General features: G+C 38.0%; 1 pseudogene; it reads right to left on the reverse strand.

The window, feature by feature from the left end:
• Window positions 1-4,389: 4,389 nt before the first annotated feature.
• LOC116101415 overlaps window positions 4,390-17,733 on the reverse strand; it is a 14,632-nt pseudogene continuing 1,288 nt past the window's right edge.

The raw sequence follows: 17,733 nt of genomic DNA on the forward strand, positions 1-17,733 counted from the left end.
TTCTTCCTGTAGCTCTGCTGTTTCATACACTGTTTTATGACCCCAGACAGTCAGGTTAGATGAGTGTTTCTTTTACCTTTCTATCCCTTTCATTCATTTTCTTCTTCCTTTTCTGTTGTCCTTCCTCCTTGTATGTATCTACTTTCTTCTCCTCTATTTGTTCTGCCTCTCTTTCTCTATTTCCCTCTCCCCCTCCCCTTCTTTCTCCATCTCTCTTCTCCTTCTTCCATCTCCTGCTCTTTTTCTCTTGCTCTTTTTCTCTTCCTCCTCCTCCTTTTTCTTTTCTCCCTACTCTCTAAGAAATAGCAATAATTTCAGCAAAAGAGAGGCTTTATTTGAAAAATTATCAAACATGATGTTTTATGAAATTTCAAATGTCAGTAAGTGGGTACGTAAGTAAAGAGTGGAGAACACGGAGGTTTTTACATAGCTTACTACCTGGATGACAGAACTTAATGGTTTCATAAAAGGCAATTTGATACTCAATTTCCCCTGTAAATCTAGCTAGCAATATATCTTTAGAACATCCTCTTCGTTATTAATTTTTAATGTAGCAACTCCCATCTCTGAGAGGCAACTTGCTATGCTCTCTGCATACCAAGAGTTCAGTCTTCTTTTACAGACATAGTGAAAGAGGAATCCGAAGATGATGGAGTCAGCCAAGAATCCCAGAAGCAACAAACAACATGCTTAAATACACCCTCCATTTCAGTAAACAATTTACCCTTTACCTTTTGTTTCTTGGTGATAGCTAAAACTTTGCCTAGTATGAAATAGTCATCAGATGAATTCATGTAATTGCTTGATATTATCAGAGTTTTGTGATTTTTGTGCCTTCTTTGGTGTTTCTTACTATTTATGAAATGCAGTTCTGAACACCATTTATATTTTGACTATGCATAGTTCTATTTTTCTGGAATTTAGTAATCAGTTTCTAGCTTTAATTGTAGTGTATGTTAATTTAGTTAATCTCTCATGGATTCTAATGAGCAACTTGTATGTTCTTCTGGACCTTCAACATAAATATTCAGGCTTTTGAGTTTATATTTTAATTATAACTTTTCTCCCTCCAAACCTCCCTTATATGTCTATCTACTCTTCTTCAAATTCATGGCCTCTTTAAAAAACTTGTTATTGCATGAATATATATACACATATATATATACATTTATGTATGTACATATATGTGTATATATTCCTAAATATAATCTGTTCAGTTTCTTTAATAAGTTTTATTTAAAAATGAAATATTACTTCATTTAGATTCCTATTTTAAAATACAAAGTAACAATGGACCACAGTTATAGCCCTGATAATTATCTGTGAGAGATTTAAATGTTTTTATTATTTTTTTATTAAAATGTATTTTCTCATATAATATATCATGATTATGGTGTTTCTTCACTCTAATCCTACCAGTTTCTATCCCATTCCCTTCCCATCCAGAGCCACCCATTTCTGTTTCTCATTAAAAAACAAAAAGTTTCTAAGGGATAAAAACAAATTGGAAAAAGATCTTTACCAATCCTATATCTGATAGAGGGCTAATATCCAATATATACAAAGAATTCAAGTTAGACTCCAGTGAACCAAATAACACTATTAAAAAATGGGGTATAGAGCTAAACAAAGAATTCTCACCTGAGGAATACTGAATGGCTGAGAAGCACCTAAAGGAATGTTCAACATTCTTAGTAATCAGAGAAATGCAAATCAAAACATCCCTGAGATTCGATCTTACACCATTCAGAATAGTTAGGATAAAAAACTCAGGTGACAATAGATGCTGGAGAGGTTGTGGAGAAAGAGGAGCACTCCTCGATTGCTGGTGGGATTGCAAGCTGGTACTACCACTCTGGAACTCAGTTTGTCATTTCCAATGGATATTGGACATAGTACTACCAGATGACCCAGCTGTACCACTCCTAGGCATATACCCAGAAGATGCTCCAACATGTAATAAGAACACATGCTCCACTATATTCATGCAGTGTTATTTATAATAGCCCAAAACTGGGAACAACTCAGATATCCCTCAACAGAGGAATGGATAGAGAAAATGTGGTACATTTACATACAATGGAGTACTACTCAGTGATTAATAACAATGAGTTTATGAAATTCTTAGGGAAATGGATGGGTCTGGAGGATATCATTCTGAATGAAGTAACACAATCACAAAAGAACACACATGGTATGCACTCTCTGAAAAGTGGATATTAGCCTAGAAGATCGGAATACACAAAGTATAATCCACAAACCACCAGAAACTCAAGAGGAAGGAAAACCAAAGTGTCAATACTTTGTTCCTTCTTAAAAGGGGGAAGAAAATACCCATAGAAGCAATTGCAGAGACAACCTATGGAGCAGAGACTTAAAGAAGGACAATCCAGAGATTGTTCCACCTGGGAAACCTTCCCATCTTCAGTCATCAAATCCAGACACTATTGTGGATGCCGGCAAGTGCTAGTTGACAGGAGCCTGATATAGCCTTCTCCTGAGAGGCTCTGACAGTACTTGACTAATACAGAACTAGAAGCTCACAGCCATCCATTGGACTGAGAACAAGGTCCCCAGTTAAAAAGCTAGATAAAGGACCCAAGGAGCTGAAGAGTTTGCAGCCCCTTAGGATGAACAAAAATATGAACTAACTAGTACCCTCAGAGCTCCTTGGGAATAAAACTCTAACCAAAGAGTACACGTGGTGGGACTCATGGCTCCAGCAGCATATGTATAGCAGAGGATGGCCAAGTTAGTCATCAATGGGAGGAGAGGCTCTTGGCACTGTGAAGGTTCTATGCCCCAGTGTAGGGGAATGCCAGGGCCAGGAAGCAGGAGGGTATGGGGTGGTGAGCAGGGGGAGAGGGAGGGAACAGGGGTTTGTTTTAGTTTTTTATTTTACTTTATTTTGGAGGGGTACCTGGAAAAGGAGATATTGTAAATAAATAAAATATCTAATTAAAAAAAAAAAAAGAGTTCGTACTGCTCTTTCAGATGTTCAGTTCCCAGTATGTACATGACAGCTTATAAGGCTCAGAAATTTAAGTTCCAGGACATCTGATGCCCTCTTCTGACCTCATCAAGTACCAGGCTCACACATGGTACACATACACGCTGCGAAACTGTCATGCACCAACAGTAAATACATCTAAAATAAGAGTTATTGTTCTCCTTTCAGTTGCCTTGGGGTGAATCTCTCCATTCTCACAAGTGTTTTACAAGCCCCCATTCTTTCAAGCCTAGCTATGTATGAACTCAAGGAATATTTGGTAAAGCCTTTGACTATAGCTTCATGTCCAGTCTTAGTCAAATGGTGTCACCTATGAGTTCCTATTAGATTTGTCCCCCTAGACAACAGTATCTAACAAAGTTGCTAAAAATAACATGTGTTCATAACATTCGGTTTAAATCAGAATATTCAAGTCTTGACGATATGGCAAAACAAGTCATTATTGTTATTAACATTGCATATTAGTCCACTTTGAACAAAAGATATAAGCATGCAGGTAATAATTATTCTGTTCCATCCACTGTAACATCTCCTGCTCCTTCTAACTTTAAACCAAAGTGTTGAATATAGGTGATAAGGAATAATGTATATCATTTCCCCATATTTTTTGTTTTTAGTACCTTCTAATAAAATATTTACCCAGCCTTCCAGCTTTCATTGACACTTATTACAAGGACATCATACAAGTCTTCCTAAACCAAACTCAAGAAGATCCTTTAATTATCAAAATCAATTAGATTCTTTCAGCTATGTACACCATGGAGTCTCATTTGGATGTGATGAGAGTGGCTTGGGATACATCAGTGATTGCTTTTGACTTTGACATGGATTCTGGATGTAAAACCCAACTCACCAGACATATTTATAACTTCCACTTGAAAATATTGGACCATTTTTCTTCCACCTTTTATAATAGAGATAATGTCTTTCATTTTTAGCCAACAGAAGTAATAGACAAAGATGTGAACAAGATTTTATTTAATGACTAGCAATGAGGGACACCTTAGAAAGCTCTCAGTTCTATCAGATTGGTCATTTCAGTAGGGTTTACTACATCAATGTAAAACTGTATTTTCAGCCTGCAAACATCCTCTGTATAGTATATTCAGCAGTCTCCACACCTAAAAAGTGGAAAAGTTTCAAAAATCAATTATCATAAATACCTCTGAATAGAATAATGGAAGCTGACATCACCTATGAAGTCACTAAAGCAATAAGTCTCCAAGACTCAAGAACTCAAGTTCCTATGTCCTGACATAGAACAACCATTGGTTCCTATTAATATGATTTTCTGTACCAAACTGAGCCTTTGTTTAAACCCTGTGAATTCTGTAGTATGTCATTCATGCACACATGGTGGTAGATTGCAGACAAATCTCTCAGAAAGATGCATATTTGTGACCTTGGAAACAGGAAGTCCACTGCTGCAACTTTTTAAGACTATAAATCAAGGGATTCAGTATGGGGATCACTACAGGGCAGAATATGAAAACTAATCTGTGAAAGGTGGAGGAGCTGCCAGAACTGGAACTCAAATAGACAAACTTGAGGTATAGGAGAGGGAAGCATCTGTCAGGTATAAAGCACAGATGTTGAAGACTTTAGACTTACTTTTATTTTATGTGACCTGTGTAGGGGGTGGTTCCAAGGCTCTGATTGGGAATCCGCATGTGAACTTTGAAAGTCCTGTTCCCCAACTGGTTCATGATCAATCAATAAAGATGCTAGCAGTTAGGAGTTGGACAGAAGAGGCAGAACTTCCAGGTTCCTGTATGCAGGCTAGCAGACACAGGAGGAAGGAAGAAGCCGGAGTGCTTCAGAGGGAGAGCCACCAGCCATGTGAGATCTCAGGTGGAGGAGACATTGGCCATTTCCCTAACTGGGCCTAGGGAAGCAGGGGGAAGATTAGAAACACAACTAAGTTGAGAGCAGATTTAGGGTGCTGAGCAGGAGAAAGTAACCAGGCAACTAAAGGAGGGCAGATTTAGATGTGTTGAGCTGGGAGTGAAAAGAAGGGCGCTCTAGCCTAGGAAGAATTAATAGAGAATAGAGCCCAGCCATTGAGTGAAAAGCATACAAAAAGTAAGCTAATGTGTATGTGTCTTTTACCCAAGGATCCAAGGGAACTCAAGCAGGCCTTAAAGTGCGGTCAGCTCCAAGCTAAAAGTGGAGTAGTAGAAACTGCATACTACAGATATGGCTACATAGCTATTTGCTATCATGATAAGTAAGACATTCACTATTCCAAACAACCTTGTAAATATAGGAAGCAGAAACTGTACAAAGAATTTGTCAGTGTATGCTAGATTTAACAGCTGGGGCTTGTCACAGAAAAAAATGTCTGTTTATGTTAGGTCCACAGAATGGAGCTGCAACAAGGTACAAATCCGAGATAAAGAAGCTGGGTTTCTAGTCACATAGGATTCTACAACCACCCAAGCACAGAGTGTGGGTGACATGATTGGTGATACAACAGTGGGTTACAAATGACAGCATACTTGTCATAGGCATGGCTGTCATGAGGAAAGATTCACTTAGTTCCCTAGTGAAAAACATAAAATATTTTACCTTGTAGCCCCAAAAGGTGATAGTTTGGTTTTCTTGGAAGAATTGGAAAGCATCTTGGCATTCGTTGAGCTGATATAGTGAAGGTCTTTGAAAGGAAAGATCACTGGAAAGAAATACATGTGTGTGTAGAAGTGTGAATCCACACTTATTAAAACGAGGGACATATTCCAGGTACAGATAAGACAAAGAGTAGTTCTGTGATTTCTGGGGACTCTGAAAACCCTAGAGAGATGGATTGGGTTATCTCAGTTGTATTTCCCTCCACAATCCTTGCCTTGATGATTCTTTATGATTAAGAACAACAAAGGCAATAGAAGAGGAGGGGGAGAAGGAGGAAAAAGGAAAAGAAAAAAGAAAAGTAAAGAAAAGTCATTGTTAACTCAGATGAAACATTACAGTTAGTACAATACCTGTTTTCTCACCTCGAAGCCCTGGCAAGAGACATCAAAAATCTACATCATAAGGAGAGATTTTGAAAACTTGAAATGGCAACTTTTAAGCAATTATTTATTAAATAACAAAAAATTATGAATAGATGTTTTTAGTACTGTGAAAATGGTCTTGGTGCGTATGAGAAACATACTTAGAGGACAGCATTTATAACTGTTAAGAAAGACAATGAACTGTAATCTAAAGCTCATTCTTGATTTAGGCAGAGGTTGTACATTACTGGGTAGAATACATCCAACATGAACAATGCCATAGGGGAGTAATTGTAAAATGTATACATACAAATGAATACACACACACACACATACAGACAAACATACACACACACAGATTACATTTACTGATTATAAGGTGTACCAACACTGTATTTCTAGCATGAAGCCTATTTGATCATGGTAGAGGATCTTTTCAATGTGTTCTAAGATTTGGAATGCAATTATTGTGTGGTGGCCCTGCTGTGTTCTTGAAAGAACTCAAATCCGAAACCAGAGACTTAGCTCGCTGGGGGTTTGGAGCCTATGTAAATGATTCAAGGACCAGATACCAGGTCCCTAGGAAGCCGTGAACCTTTGATCTCTCTATCCGTCCTGGAATCCTTCGTGTTAGAGTTTTAGCTTTGATCCTGCCGAATGTCTGTTCTCACCTGAATGTAAAATGCATGCCTGTGCTTATCTAGTATATATATTCCGTGTTCACTAAGTAAAGTTGCGCCTTGATGAGACCCATTTCTCCTGGCGTCTGTCTCTATTCTCTCTATCACCCATTACAGGTTTCCAAATCCTCGGTTCGTGGAACCCCACACAGGTAGGAGCTGCGGGACGGCATCCTACATTATTGTATTAAGTATGTTTGCATCTCCTTCAGAAGAGAAATTGGCCTGTAATTCCCTTACTTTGTTGAGTCTTTATGTGCTTTGGGTATCAGGGTGACTGTGACTTCATATAAAAAAATTTGACAAAATTCCTTCTATTTCTATTTGTGAAATCATTTTGGCATTAACTCTTCTTTGAACATTTGATTGAATTCTGCACTAAAACTATTGTCCCATGCATTTTTTTGGAGGACAGTGGACTTTTAGTAACTACTTTATTTTATTAGACATTATATGTCTATTTAATTTTTTTCTTGTTTTTGACTTAACATTGGTAAGTGGTACCTATCAAGAAAATTATCCATTTCATTTAGGTTTTCCAATTTTGTGGAATATAGGGTTTTAAAGTTCCTTAATGGCTATTATGATCCCATTTTTGCTTCTGATTTTGTTAATTGGAATGTTCTCTTTGTCTTTTAATTAGTTTGGATAAAGATTTGTCTATCCTGTAGATTTTCTCAAGGAACCAACCCTTTCTTTCATTGATTCTTTGTGTTGTTATCTTTGTTTCCATTTTAATGATTTCAGCCCTTGGTTTGATTATTTCCTGCTATCTACTCCATTTGGATGTGCACACTTCTTTTTCTAGAGCTTTCAGGTGTTTGTTAAGTTGCTAGTGTAAATATCTCCTTTTTTTCCCACTTAGTTCTGTGAAAATCCTTTTTAGAGCCACTAACATTGTATCCCAGAAGTTTGTGTATGCTGTGTGCTATATATTCATTATCATTGAATTCTAGAAAGTCTTTAATTTCTTTTATTATTTCTGCTTTGGTCCACTTTTTATTCAATAGAAAATTGTTCAGTTTCCATGTGGTTGTAAGCTTTCTGTTGTTTCTGTTGTTAATATCCACCCTTACTCTGTGTTCACCTGATAAGATGCAGGGAGTTATGTCAGTTTTCTTATTTCTGTTAAGACTTTCTTTGTGTCTAAATGTATGGTTGATTTTGGACTAAGTCACATGAGGTAAAGAAAAGAATATATATTATTTTGTGTTTGTGTAAAGTATTTTGTGCATATCTGTTACATTCATTTGTTTTATAATGTGTAAGCTCCAGTATTCTCTGTTTAGTGTTTGTCTAGATGACCTGTTGAATGACAAATATATGGTATTAAAGTTTTCTACTACCACTGTTACAGTTAATATGTGATTTAAGCTATATTCATGTTTCTTTTATAAATTTGGGTGCCTTTCTGTTTGGGGAATTAATGTTAATAATTGAAATATTATACAGGAATGGTGGTATGTGCATTCAATCCTAGCCCTCAGTAGGCAGAGGCAGGCAGACCTCTATGAGTTTGAGGCTAGCCTGGTCTACAAAACAAGTTCTAGGACAGCTAGAGATATTATACAGAGAAATCCAGTTTGGAAAAAAAACAACCAACCAACCAACCAACAAACCAACCAAATAAACAAACAAAAACAAGAAGAAAACCAAACCAAACCAAGAATTGAAATATCTCCTTGATAGAGTTTTCCTTTGATAGATATGTAGTGTCCTTCCCTACCTGTTTTGGTTAGTTTTTTTTTTTTTTTTGAAATGTATTTTGTTAGGTATGAAAATGAACCAGTTTACTTCTTAGGTCCATTTGCTTGGAATATCTGTTGTTGTTTTTTAACCAGTTATGCTGACATAATAGTTATCCTTGATGTTTAGGTGTGTTTCTTGGATGGAATAGAAGGATGGGTCCTGCTTTTGTACCTATTCTGTTACTGTCTTTTTATTGAAGAATGAGAACATTGATACTGAGAAATATCATGATCAATGATTGTTGTTTCTGTTATTTTGTTTTTGGTGGTGGTGGCAGTTGTGGTGGTGGTGGTGGTGGTGGTGCTGGTGCTGGTGGTGCTAGTGGTGCTGGGGTGCTGGGGTCCTGGGGGTGTTGGTGGCAGGGGTGGTGGTGTGTGTGTGTTTTACTTCTTTTGGTTTCACTTGTGTGAGGTTATTCATTTCCTATGTTTTCATAAGTGTAGTTAGACTTCTAAGGTAGGAATTTTCCTCCTATCACCGTCTATAGACTTGGATTTGTAGATCATACTGTTTAAATTTGGCTTCAACATGGAATACCTTTTTTTCTCCTTCTATGGTAATTGAAAGTTTTGCTGATTATTATAGTCTGAGGTATCATTTGTAGTTTCTTAGAGTATGCAGCAACTTGTCCAGGCCCTTCTCGCTTTTAGAGTATTGATAGAAAAATCAGATGTAATTCCTGTTGCTTATAACCATTGATTATTACTTTATATATTTCATCTTTAGCTTCAGAAGAAAGGACATTTATATTCTTACCTTTATGTCAAAATATGGCTTTTCATCCTTCTGGTCTGAACCTGTGCCCTGAGCAGACCTCGGGTGCTGGCTTCTCATCCAGTTCCACAACACCCAGAGGAAGCTTGACTCCCAGGTACTTTAACACACTCAGGAAAACAGGTTGGGAGGCCACAACATGTGCTACACCACATAGAGTAACTGGGTCCCCCAGGATCCAGAGCCGCAGGAAACCCTGCCCATCCAGTACCACTGGTTCCTTCTGATCTGAACCTGTGCCCTCAGCACACCATGGGTGCTGGCTCTGCAACCATACTTACAACACCTAGATGGAGCCCAACTCCCAGGTGCTCTAAAACATACAGGATCAGAGATCAAAGAGGAAGCTCAACTCTCAAGAGATCAGAAACACTCAGGAGCACTGGAGCTCTGGCACACTCAAGATCACAGTTGAGGTCACATTATCATTCTTAACACACAGCATTCCTAGAAACCCCACAGGAACCAGGAAAACACAAACCCCTGCCAAGCCATAGGCATGGGTTCCTTCCAGCTTGCAATCCTGCCTGGAGCAAACCCAGGACTCTGGCTCCCCACCTACCCCTGCAGCACACAGAGAAAACTTGACTCCCAGGAGCTTTGACACAACAGGATCTCAGGAACTTGGTCACACCAAGATTTAAGGATCCCAGAAGCAGCTTGACTCTCAGGAACTCTGACACACCCAGGATCCCAGGATCACAGAGATAGCTGGATTTTCAGGAGTTCTGACACAACCAGGATTAAAGGAGGGACAGGTTCCAACAGAGACATCAAGGGCAGATAGCACTACAGATAACCAGATGGCAAGAGACAATCACAAGAACATAAGGAACAGAAACCAAAGCTACTTGGCATCATCAGAACCTAATTCTCCTGTCACAGCAAGTCCTGGATACTCAATCACAACAGAAAAAGCAAGACTCAGATTTAAAATCACCTCGTGATGATGATAGAGGACTTTAAGAAGGGCATAAATAACTCCCTTAAAGAAATACAGGACAACTTACGTAAACAGGTAGAAGCCCTTAATGAGGAAACACAAAAATCCATTAAAGAATTACAGGAAAGCACAACCAAACAGGTGAATGAATTGAACAAAACCATCCAGGATCTAAAATGGAAATAGAAACAACAATGAACTCACAAAGGGAGACAACCCTGGAAATAGAAAACCTAGGAAAGTGATCAGGAGTCATAGATACAAGCATCACCAACAGAATACAAGAGATAGAAGAGAGAATCTCAGGAGGAGAAGATACCATAGAAAACATTGACACAATAGTCAATGAAAATGCAAAATGCAAAAGGCTCCTAACACAAACATCCAGGAAATCCAGGACACAATGAGAAGACCAAACCTAAGAATAATAGGCATAGAAGAGAGCAAAGAAAATTCACAACGTAAAGGACCAGTAAATATCTTCAACAAAATTAGAGAATAAAACTTCCCTAACCTAAAGAAAGAGATGCTCCCACTTATTGGCCCTGGCATTCCCCTACACTGGGACACAGAACCTTCACAGGGCCGAGGTCCTCTCTTCCTATTGATGATCAAACTTGCAATCCTCTACTATACACATGCTGCCAGAACAATCAGACCCGTCCATGTGCAGTCCTTGGTTGGTGGTTGAGACTCTGGGAGCTCTGAGGGTACTAGTTAGTTCATGTTGTTGTTTGTCCTAAGGGGCTCCATTGGTCCTTTCTCTAACTCCTTCACTGGGGACCCTGTACTCAGTTCAATTGATGGCTGTGAGCCTCTACATCTGTATTAGTCATGTACTGTCAGAGCCTCTCAGGAGATAGCTATATTTAGTCTGGCTTGCCCTTCCTTCAGTCTCTGCTCCATAGTTAATCTCTGCAACTCCTTCCGTGGGTATTTGGTTCTCCCTTTTAAGAAGGAATGAAATGTCCACCTTTTGGTCTTCCTTCTTGAGTTCCTTGTGGTTTGTGGGTTGTTCTTCCTGTATTCCAAACTTCTGAGCTAATAACCACTTATCAGAGAGTGCATACCATGTTTGTTCTTTTGTGATTGGGTTACCTCACTCAGGATGATATTCTCCAGATCCATCCATTTCCCTAAGAATTTCATAAATTTATTGTTTTTAATAGCTGAGTAGGGTGGCAGGCATGGGGAGAGAGGAGACAACAGGGGTTTGTTTTTTTTTTGTTGTTGTTGTTTTTTTTGTTTGTTTTTTCTTTGTTTTTTGGAGGGGAACCTGGGAAAGGAGAAATTTACTTGTAAATAAATAAAATATCTAATAAAAAAAAGAAGTTAAGAAAAAAAAGAAAAAGAAAAAGATGCTCACGAACATTCAAGAAGCCTACAGAACTCCAAATAGACTGGACTTGAAAAGAAATTCCTCCCATCACATAATAATCAAAACACCAAGTGTACAAAACAAAGAAATAACATTAAAAGCAGTAAGGGAAAAAGGTCAACTAACATATAAAGGTGGATCTATCAGAATTATACCAGATTTCACACCAGAAACTTTAAAAGCCAGAAGATCCTGTGCAGATCTCATACAGACTCTAAGAGAACACATATGCCAGCGCAGGCTACTATACCCAGCAAAACTCTCAATTACCATAGGTGAAGAAACCAAGATAGTCCATGACAAAAGCAAATTTACACAATATCTTTCAACAAATCCAGCCCTACAAAGGATGATAGATAGAAAACTCCAACAAAGGGAGGGAAAACACTCCCTAGAAAAAGAAAGAAAACAATCTCCTTACAACAAACCCAAAAGAAGATAGCCACACAAACATAATTCTACATCTAACAAAAAATTACCAGGAAACAATCATGTTTCCTTAATATCTCTTAACATCAATGGGCTAATTCCCCAATAAAAAGAAGTAAACCAACAGAATGGATATGTAAACAGGACCCAGAATTTTGCTCCATAAAGGAAATGTACCTCAGTGACCAAGACAAACTTTCCAAGAAAATGGTCCCTAGAAACAAGCTGGAGTAGCCATTCTAATATCAAATGAAATTGACTTTCAAACAAAACTTATCCAAAAATGATAAGGAAGGACGCTTCATACCTGTCAAATGAAAAATCTACCAAGAAGAACTTTCAATTCTGAATATCTATGCTCCAAATGCAAGGGCAACCACATTCATAAAAGAAACTTTACTAAAGTTCAAAGTACACATCACACTCCACACAATAATAGTGGGAGACATTAACACCCCAATCTCAGCAACGGACAGATTATGGAAACAGAAACTAAACAGAGATACAGTGAAACTAACAGAAGTTATGAAACAAATGGATTTAACAGGTATCTATAGAACATTTCATCCTAAAACAATAGGATATACCTTCTTCTCAGTACCTCATGGTACCTTCTCCAAAACTGACCATATAATTGGTCACAAAACAGTCCTCAACAGATACAAGAAGATTGAAAGAATCCCATGTATCCTATCAGATCACCACAGACTAAGGCTGGTCCTTAATAACAACAAAACAGCAGAAAGCCCTCATATACTTGGAAGCTGAACAATTCTCTACTCAATTATAATTCGGTCACAGTAGAAATAAAAAAATTGAAGACATTTTAGAATTTAAGAAAAATGAAGACACAATATACCCAAACTTATGGGACAAAAAGAAAGCAGTGCTAAGAGGAAAACTTAGAGGTCTTAGTGCCTCCAAAAAGAAACTGGAGAAAACATACATGAGCAAATTAACAGCACACCTGAAAGCTCAAGAACAAAAGAAGCGAATACACACAAGAGGAGTAGAAAACAGGAAATAGTCAAACTCAGGGCTGAAATCAACCAAGTAGAAACCAAAATAACTATCCAAAGAATCAATTAAACTAGGAGCTGGTTCTTTGAGAAAATCAACAAGATAGATAAACCCTTAGCCAGACTAACCAGAGGGCACAGAGACTGTATCCAAATTAACAAAATCAGAAGTGAAAAGAGAAACTTAACAACAGAAACTGAAGAAATTCAAAAAATCATCAGATCCTTCTACAAAAGCCTATACCCAGAAAAACTGGAAAATCAAGATGAAATGGACAATTTTCTACTCAGGTATCAGGTAGCAAAGTACAATCAGGATCAGATAAACCATCTAAACAGTCCCATAACCCCTAAAGAAATAGAAGCAGTCATTAAAAGTCTCCCAACCTCCAAAAGTCCAGGAACAGTTGGGTTTAGTGCAAAGTTTTATCAGACCTTCAAAGAAGACCGAATACCAATACTCTTCAAACTATTTCACAAAATAGAAACAGAAAGAACACTACACAGTTCGTTCTATGAAGCCACAATTACATGGATACCTAAACAACACAAAGGCCCAACAAAGAAAGAGAACTTTACTTATGAATATTGATGCAAAAATCCTCAATGAAATTCTCGCAAACCAAAATCTAAGAACACTTCAAAATGATCATCCATCATGATCAAGTAAGCTTCATTCCAGGGATGCAGGGATGGTTCAATATACAAAATCCATCAACATAATCCACTATAAAAACAAACTCAAAGAAAAAAAAAACACATAAGCATCTCATTAGATGCTTAAAAAGCACTTGACAAAATTCAACATCCCTTCAAGGTAAAAGTCTTGAAAAGATCTGGAACTCAAGGCCCATACCGAAACATAGTAAAAGTAATATATAGCAAATCAGTAGCCAACATCAAACTAAATGGAGAGAAACTTGAAGCAATCCCACTAAAATCAGGGACTAGAAAAAGCTGCCCACTCTCTCCCTACCTATTCAGTATAGTACTCAAAGTCCTAGCGAGAGCAATTAGACAACAAAAGGAGGTCAAAGGGATACAAATTGGAAAGGAAGAAGTCAAAATATCACTATTTGCTGATGATATGATAGTATACTTAAGTGACCCCAAAACTTTTACCAGAGAACTCCTAAACCTGATAAACAACTTCAGCAAAGGATCTGGATATAAGATTACTCTAACAAATCAATAGCCTTCCTATACTCCAAAGATAAACAGGCTGAGAAAGAAATTAAGAAAATACCACCCTTGACAATAGTCACAAATAATATAAGATACCTTGGTGTGATTCTAACCAAGCATGTGAAAGATCTGTATGACAAGACCTTCAAGTTCCTGAAGAAAGAAACTGAAGACCTCCAAAGATGGAAAAATCTCCCATGCTCAGGGATTGGCAGGATTAATAGAGTAAAAATGGCCATCTTACCTAAAGCAATCTCAAGATTCAATGCAATCTCCATAAAGATCCCAACTCAATTCTTCATAGAGTTAGAAAGAGCAATTCTCAAATTCATTTATAATAACAAAAAACCCTGGATAGCAAAAAACATTCTCAACCACAAAAGAACTTCTGGGGGAATCACCATTCCTGAGCTCAAGCTATACTACAGAGGAACAGTGATAAAAACTGCATGTTATTAGTATAGAGACAGACTGATAGATCAGTGGAAGAGAATTGAAGACCCAGAAATGAACCTACACATCTATGGTCATTTGATCTTTGACAAAGGAACTAAAACCATCCAGTGGGAAAAAAGATAGCATTTTCAACACATGGTGCTGGTTAAACTGGAGGTCTGCATGTAGAAGAATGGAAATTGATTCATTCTTATCTCTTTGTACAAAGCTCAAGTCCAAGTGGACCTCCACATAAAACAAGATATACTGTAACTAATAGAAGAGAAAGTGGGGAAGAGCCTCGAATACATGGCCACATGGGAAAATTTCCTGAACAAAACACCAATGTCTTATGCACTAAGATCAACAATAGACAAATGGGACCTCATAAAATTACAAAGCTTCTGTAAGGCAAAAGACACTGTCAATAGGACAAAATGGCAATCAACAGATTGGGAAAAGATCTTCATCAATCCTACATCTGATAGAGGGCTAATATCCAATATATAGAAAGAACTCAAGAAGTTAGACTCCAGAAAACCAAATAACCCTATTAAAAGTGGGGTGCAGAGATAAACAATGAATGCTTGACTAAGGAATGTTGAATGGCTGAGAAGCACCCAAAGAAATGTACAAACATCCTTAGTCATCAGGGAAATGCAAATCAAAACAACCCTCATATTCCAGCTCATATCAGTCAGAATGGCAATCATAAACTCAGGTGACAGCAGATGCTGGCCAGGATACAAGAAAGAGAAACACTCCTCCATTGTTGGTGGGATTGCAAGCTGATACAAGGATTCTGGAAATAAGTCTGATGGTTGCTCAGAAAAGTGGATATAGTTTCACTCCCACTGAGTTTTCTCCCTAAAAATTACTAAGGGACATTATCTTTTTCTGTGGAAACACCTTGATTGTCCTAGCCCTTTGCTCATCCCAGGGCATATGGATACATGATTCAGTAGCAAAACTAAAGAGATCCTTGGCTCTTTGAGGGTATATCATCCTGAGTCATCAAACTCTGGAATTTCAAAACAATCTATCTTGAGAAGGTGGAATGCTTTTAATAAGAGTTTCTTCCAAGATCAAAGCATTCCATCCTTCAGAAAGAAGGCAAACTATTCAAAAGAGCCTCAGGAAATCCCTGAAGCTGACTACATTCACTAAGCATCTCCTTGCCAGAGTAAGTAATAAAAGCTGTAGGTGCCCTTCAGATGGGAAGGAAGCTGAGCTGCAAAGAAGACTCCTAGATCAGACCAAATAACTGGAAGAAGCAGAAAACAGCAGAACTGCCTGGAAGCGGTACAGGAAAGGACACTGTCCAGCGTGTTGAGCCAGCTGCAGGCTGTGCAGTGTGCTCCAGGTTCCCAGCTTCATGAATTGTCACCCATGCTGGGGTGGGCATGAGTTGTAGTTGTTTTTGAGTAATCTCTCTTCTTCTAAGAATCCCCTCACTTCTACTCCTATTAGTAACCTCAATAAAACTCATTGGTTGATCAAAAAAAGAAAAAGGAAAAAGAAAAGAAAACTGGATATAGTACTACCTGAGAACACAGCTGTGCATATACTCAAAAGATGCTTTAACATGTAGTAAAGACACATGCTCAACTAATGTTCATAGCCGCATTATTTATAATAGCCAGAAGCTGGAAAGACCCCATATGTCTTTCAATAGAGGAATGGATACAGAAAATGTCATACATTTGCACAATGGAATACTACTCAGGTATTACAAGCAATGCCTTCATGAAATTCTTAGGCAAATGATTAGACCTAGAAAATATCATCATGAGTCAAGTAACCCAGTCACAAAAGAAGACACATGGTATGCAGTCAGTGGTAAGTGGATATTAGGCCAAAAGCTCCGAATACCCAAGATACAATTCACAGATCCAATTCACATGAAGCTCAAGAAAAAAGAAAACAAAAGTGTGATTGCTTAGGTCCTTCTTAGAAGGGGAACAAAATACTCACAATAGCAAATATAGAGACAAAGTATGGAGCAGAGACTGAATGAAGCCATCCAACACTGGCCCACCTGGGTCTCCATCGCAAATACAGTCACCAAATGCAAACACTATTGTGGATGCCAAAAAGTGCTTGCCAACAGGAGCCTGATATAGCTTTCCCCTGAGAGGCTCTTGCAGAGCCTCACAAACACAGAGGTGGATGTTTGCAGCTGATCATTGGACTGAGCATGGGGTTTCCAGTGGAAGAGTTAGAGAAAGGACTGAAGGAGCCAAATGGTTTTAAAACCCCTAGGAAGAACAACAATATCAACCAACCAGACCCCCTGGCTCCCAGGGACTAAACCACCAACCAAGGAGTACACATGAAGGGACTCATGGCTCCAGCCTTATATGTAGCAGAGGATGGCCTTTTTGGGAATCAATGAGACTGAGGTCCTTGGTTCTGTGAAGGCTTGATGCTCCAGTGCAGAGGAATGCAAGGCCAGGGAGGTGGGAGTGGCTGAGCAGGTGGGGGACTACACTAATATATTCAGGAGGGGGAATAGGATAACATTTGAAATGTGAATAAAGAAAATATACAGTAAAAGAAAAAAATACTGCTTTCTATAATATTTTTACAATTAAGTTTATGCAGTAAATACCTTTTGAGCTTAAGAATTTGGATGACTTCAAATGAAAATACATCATACATCAATGTTATATACCAAATAATCAGAGTTATTGGAGTTACATTTTTCTTAATTTTATGGAATCCATTTATTGTACATACTTTGATAATTTCAGACTTAAAATACTGGAGATTGTTTGAAATTCTAATTGTCTATAAGTCTTCAAAATAAACTTTAGTATGGTTTATAGTAAAAATATAAGCTACAGGATAAAAAATTATTCATAGAGGATGAAATAATGTTAATGACTAGAGACTGAAACTTTTGGGTTGTTGAGTATCTGGAGTTTCTGATCATACTAAGTCAGATGTTAAAGGCATGAGGTTCTGTTCTGCTGGACAACCAAAAACTAAAGAGCTTAATAACAAAGCTTTCTTTTGTTTACTATTCCATAATCCACCAAGGTTAGTCAAGGTCAGCCAATTTGATCCACCCCCCCCCAATCTCTAATGATAGAGCAATGTCTGCAACATTGCCTATGTGAGTGGCAAAGTGAGAAAACA

This window comes from Mastomys coucha, unplaced genomic scaffold (assembly GCF_008632895.1).
Source record: "Mastomys coucha isolate ucsf_1 unplaced genomic scaffold, UCSF_Mcou_1 pScaffold21, whole genome shotgun sequence".
Classification (NCBI taxonomy): Eukaryota; Metazoa; Chordata; class Mammalia; order Rodentia; family Muridae; genus Mastomys; species Mastomys coucha.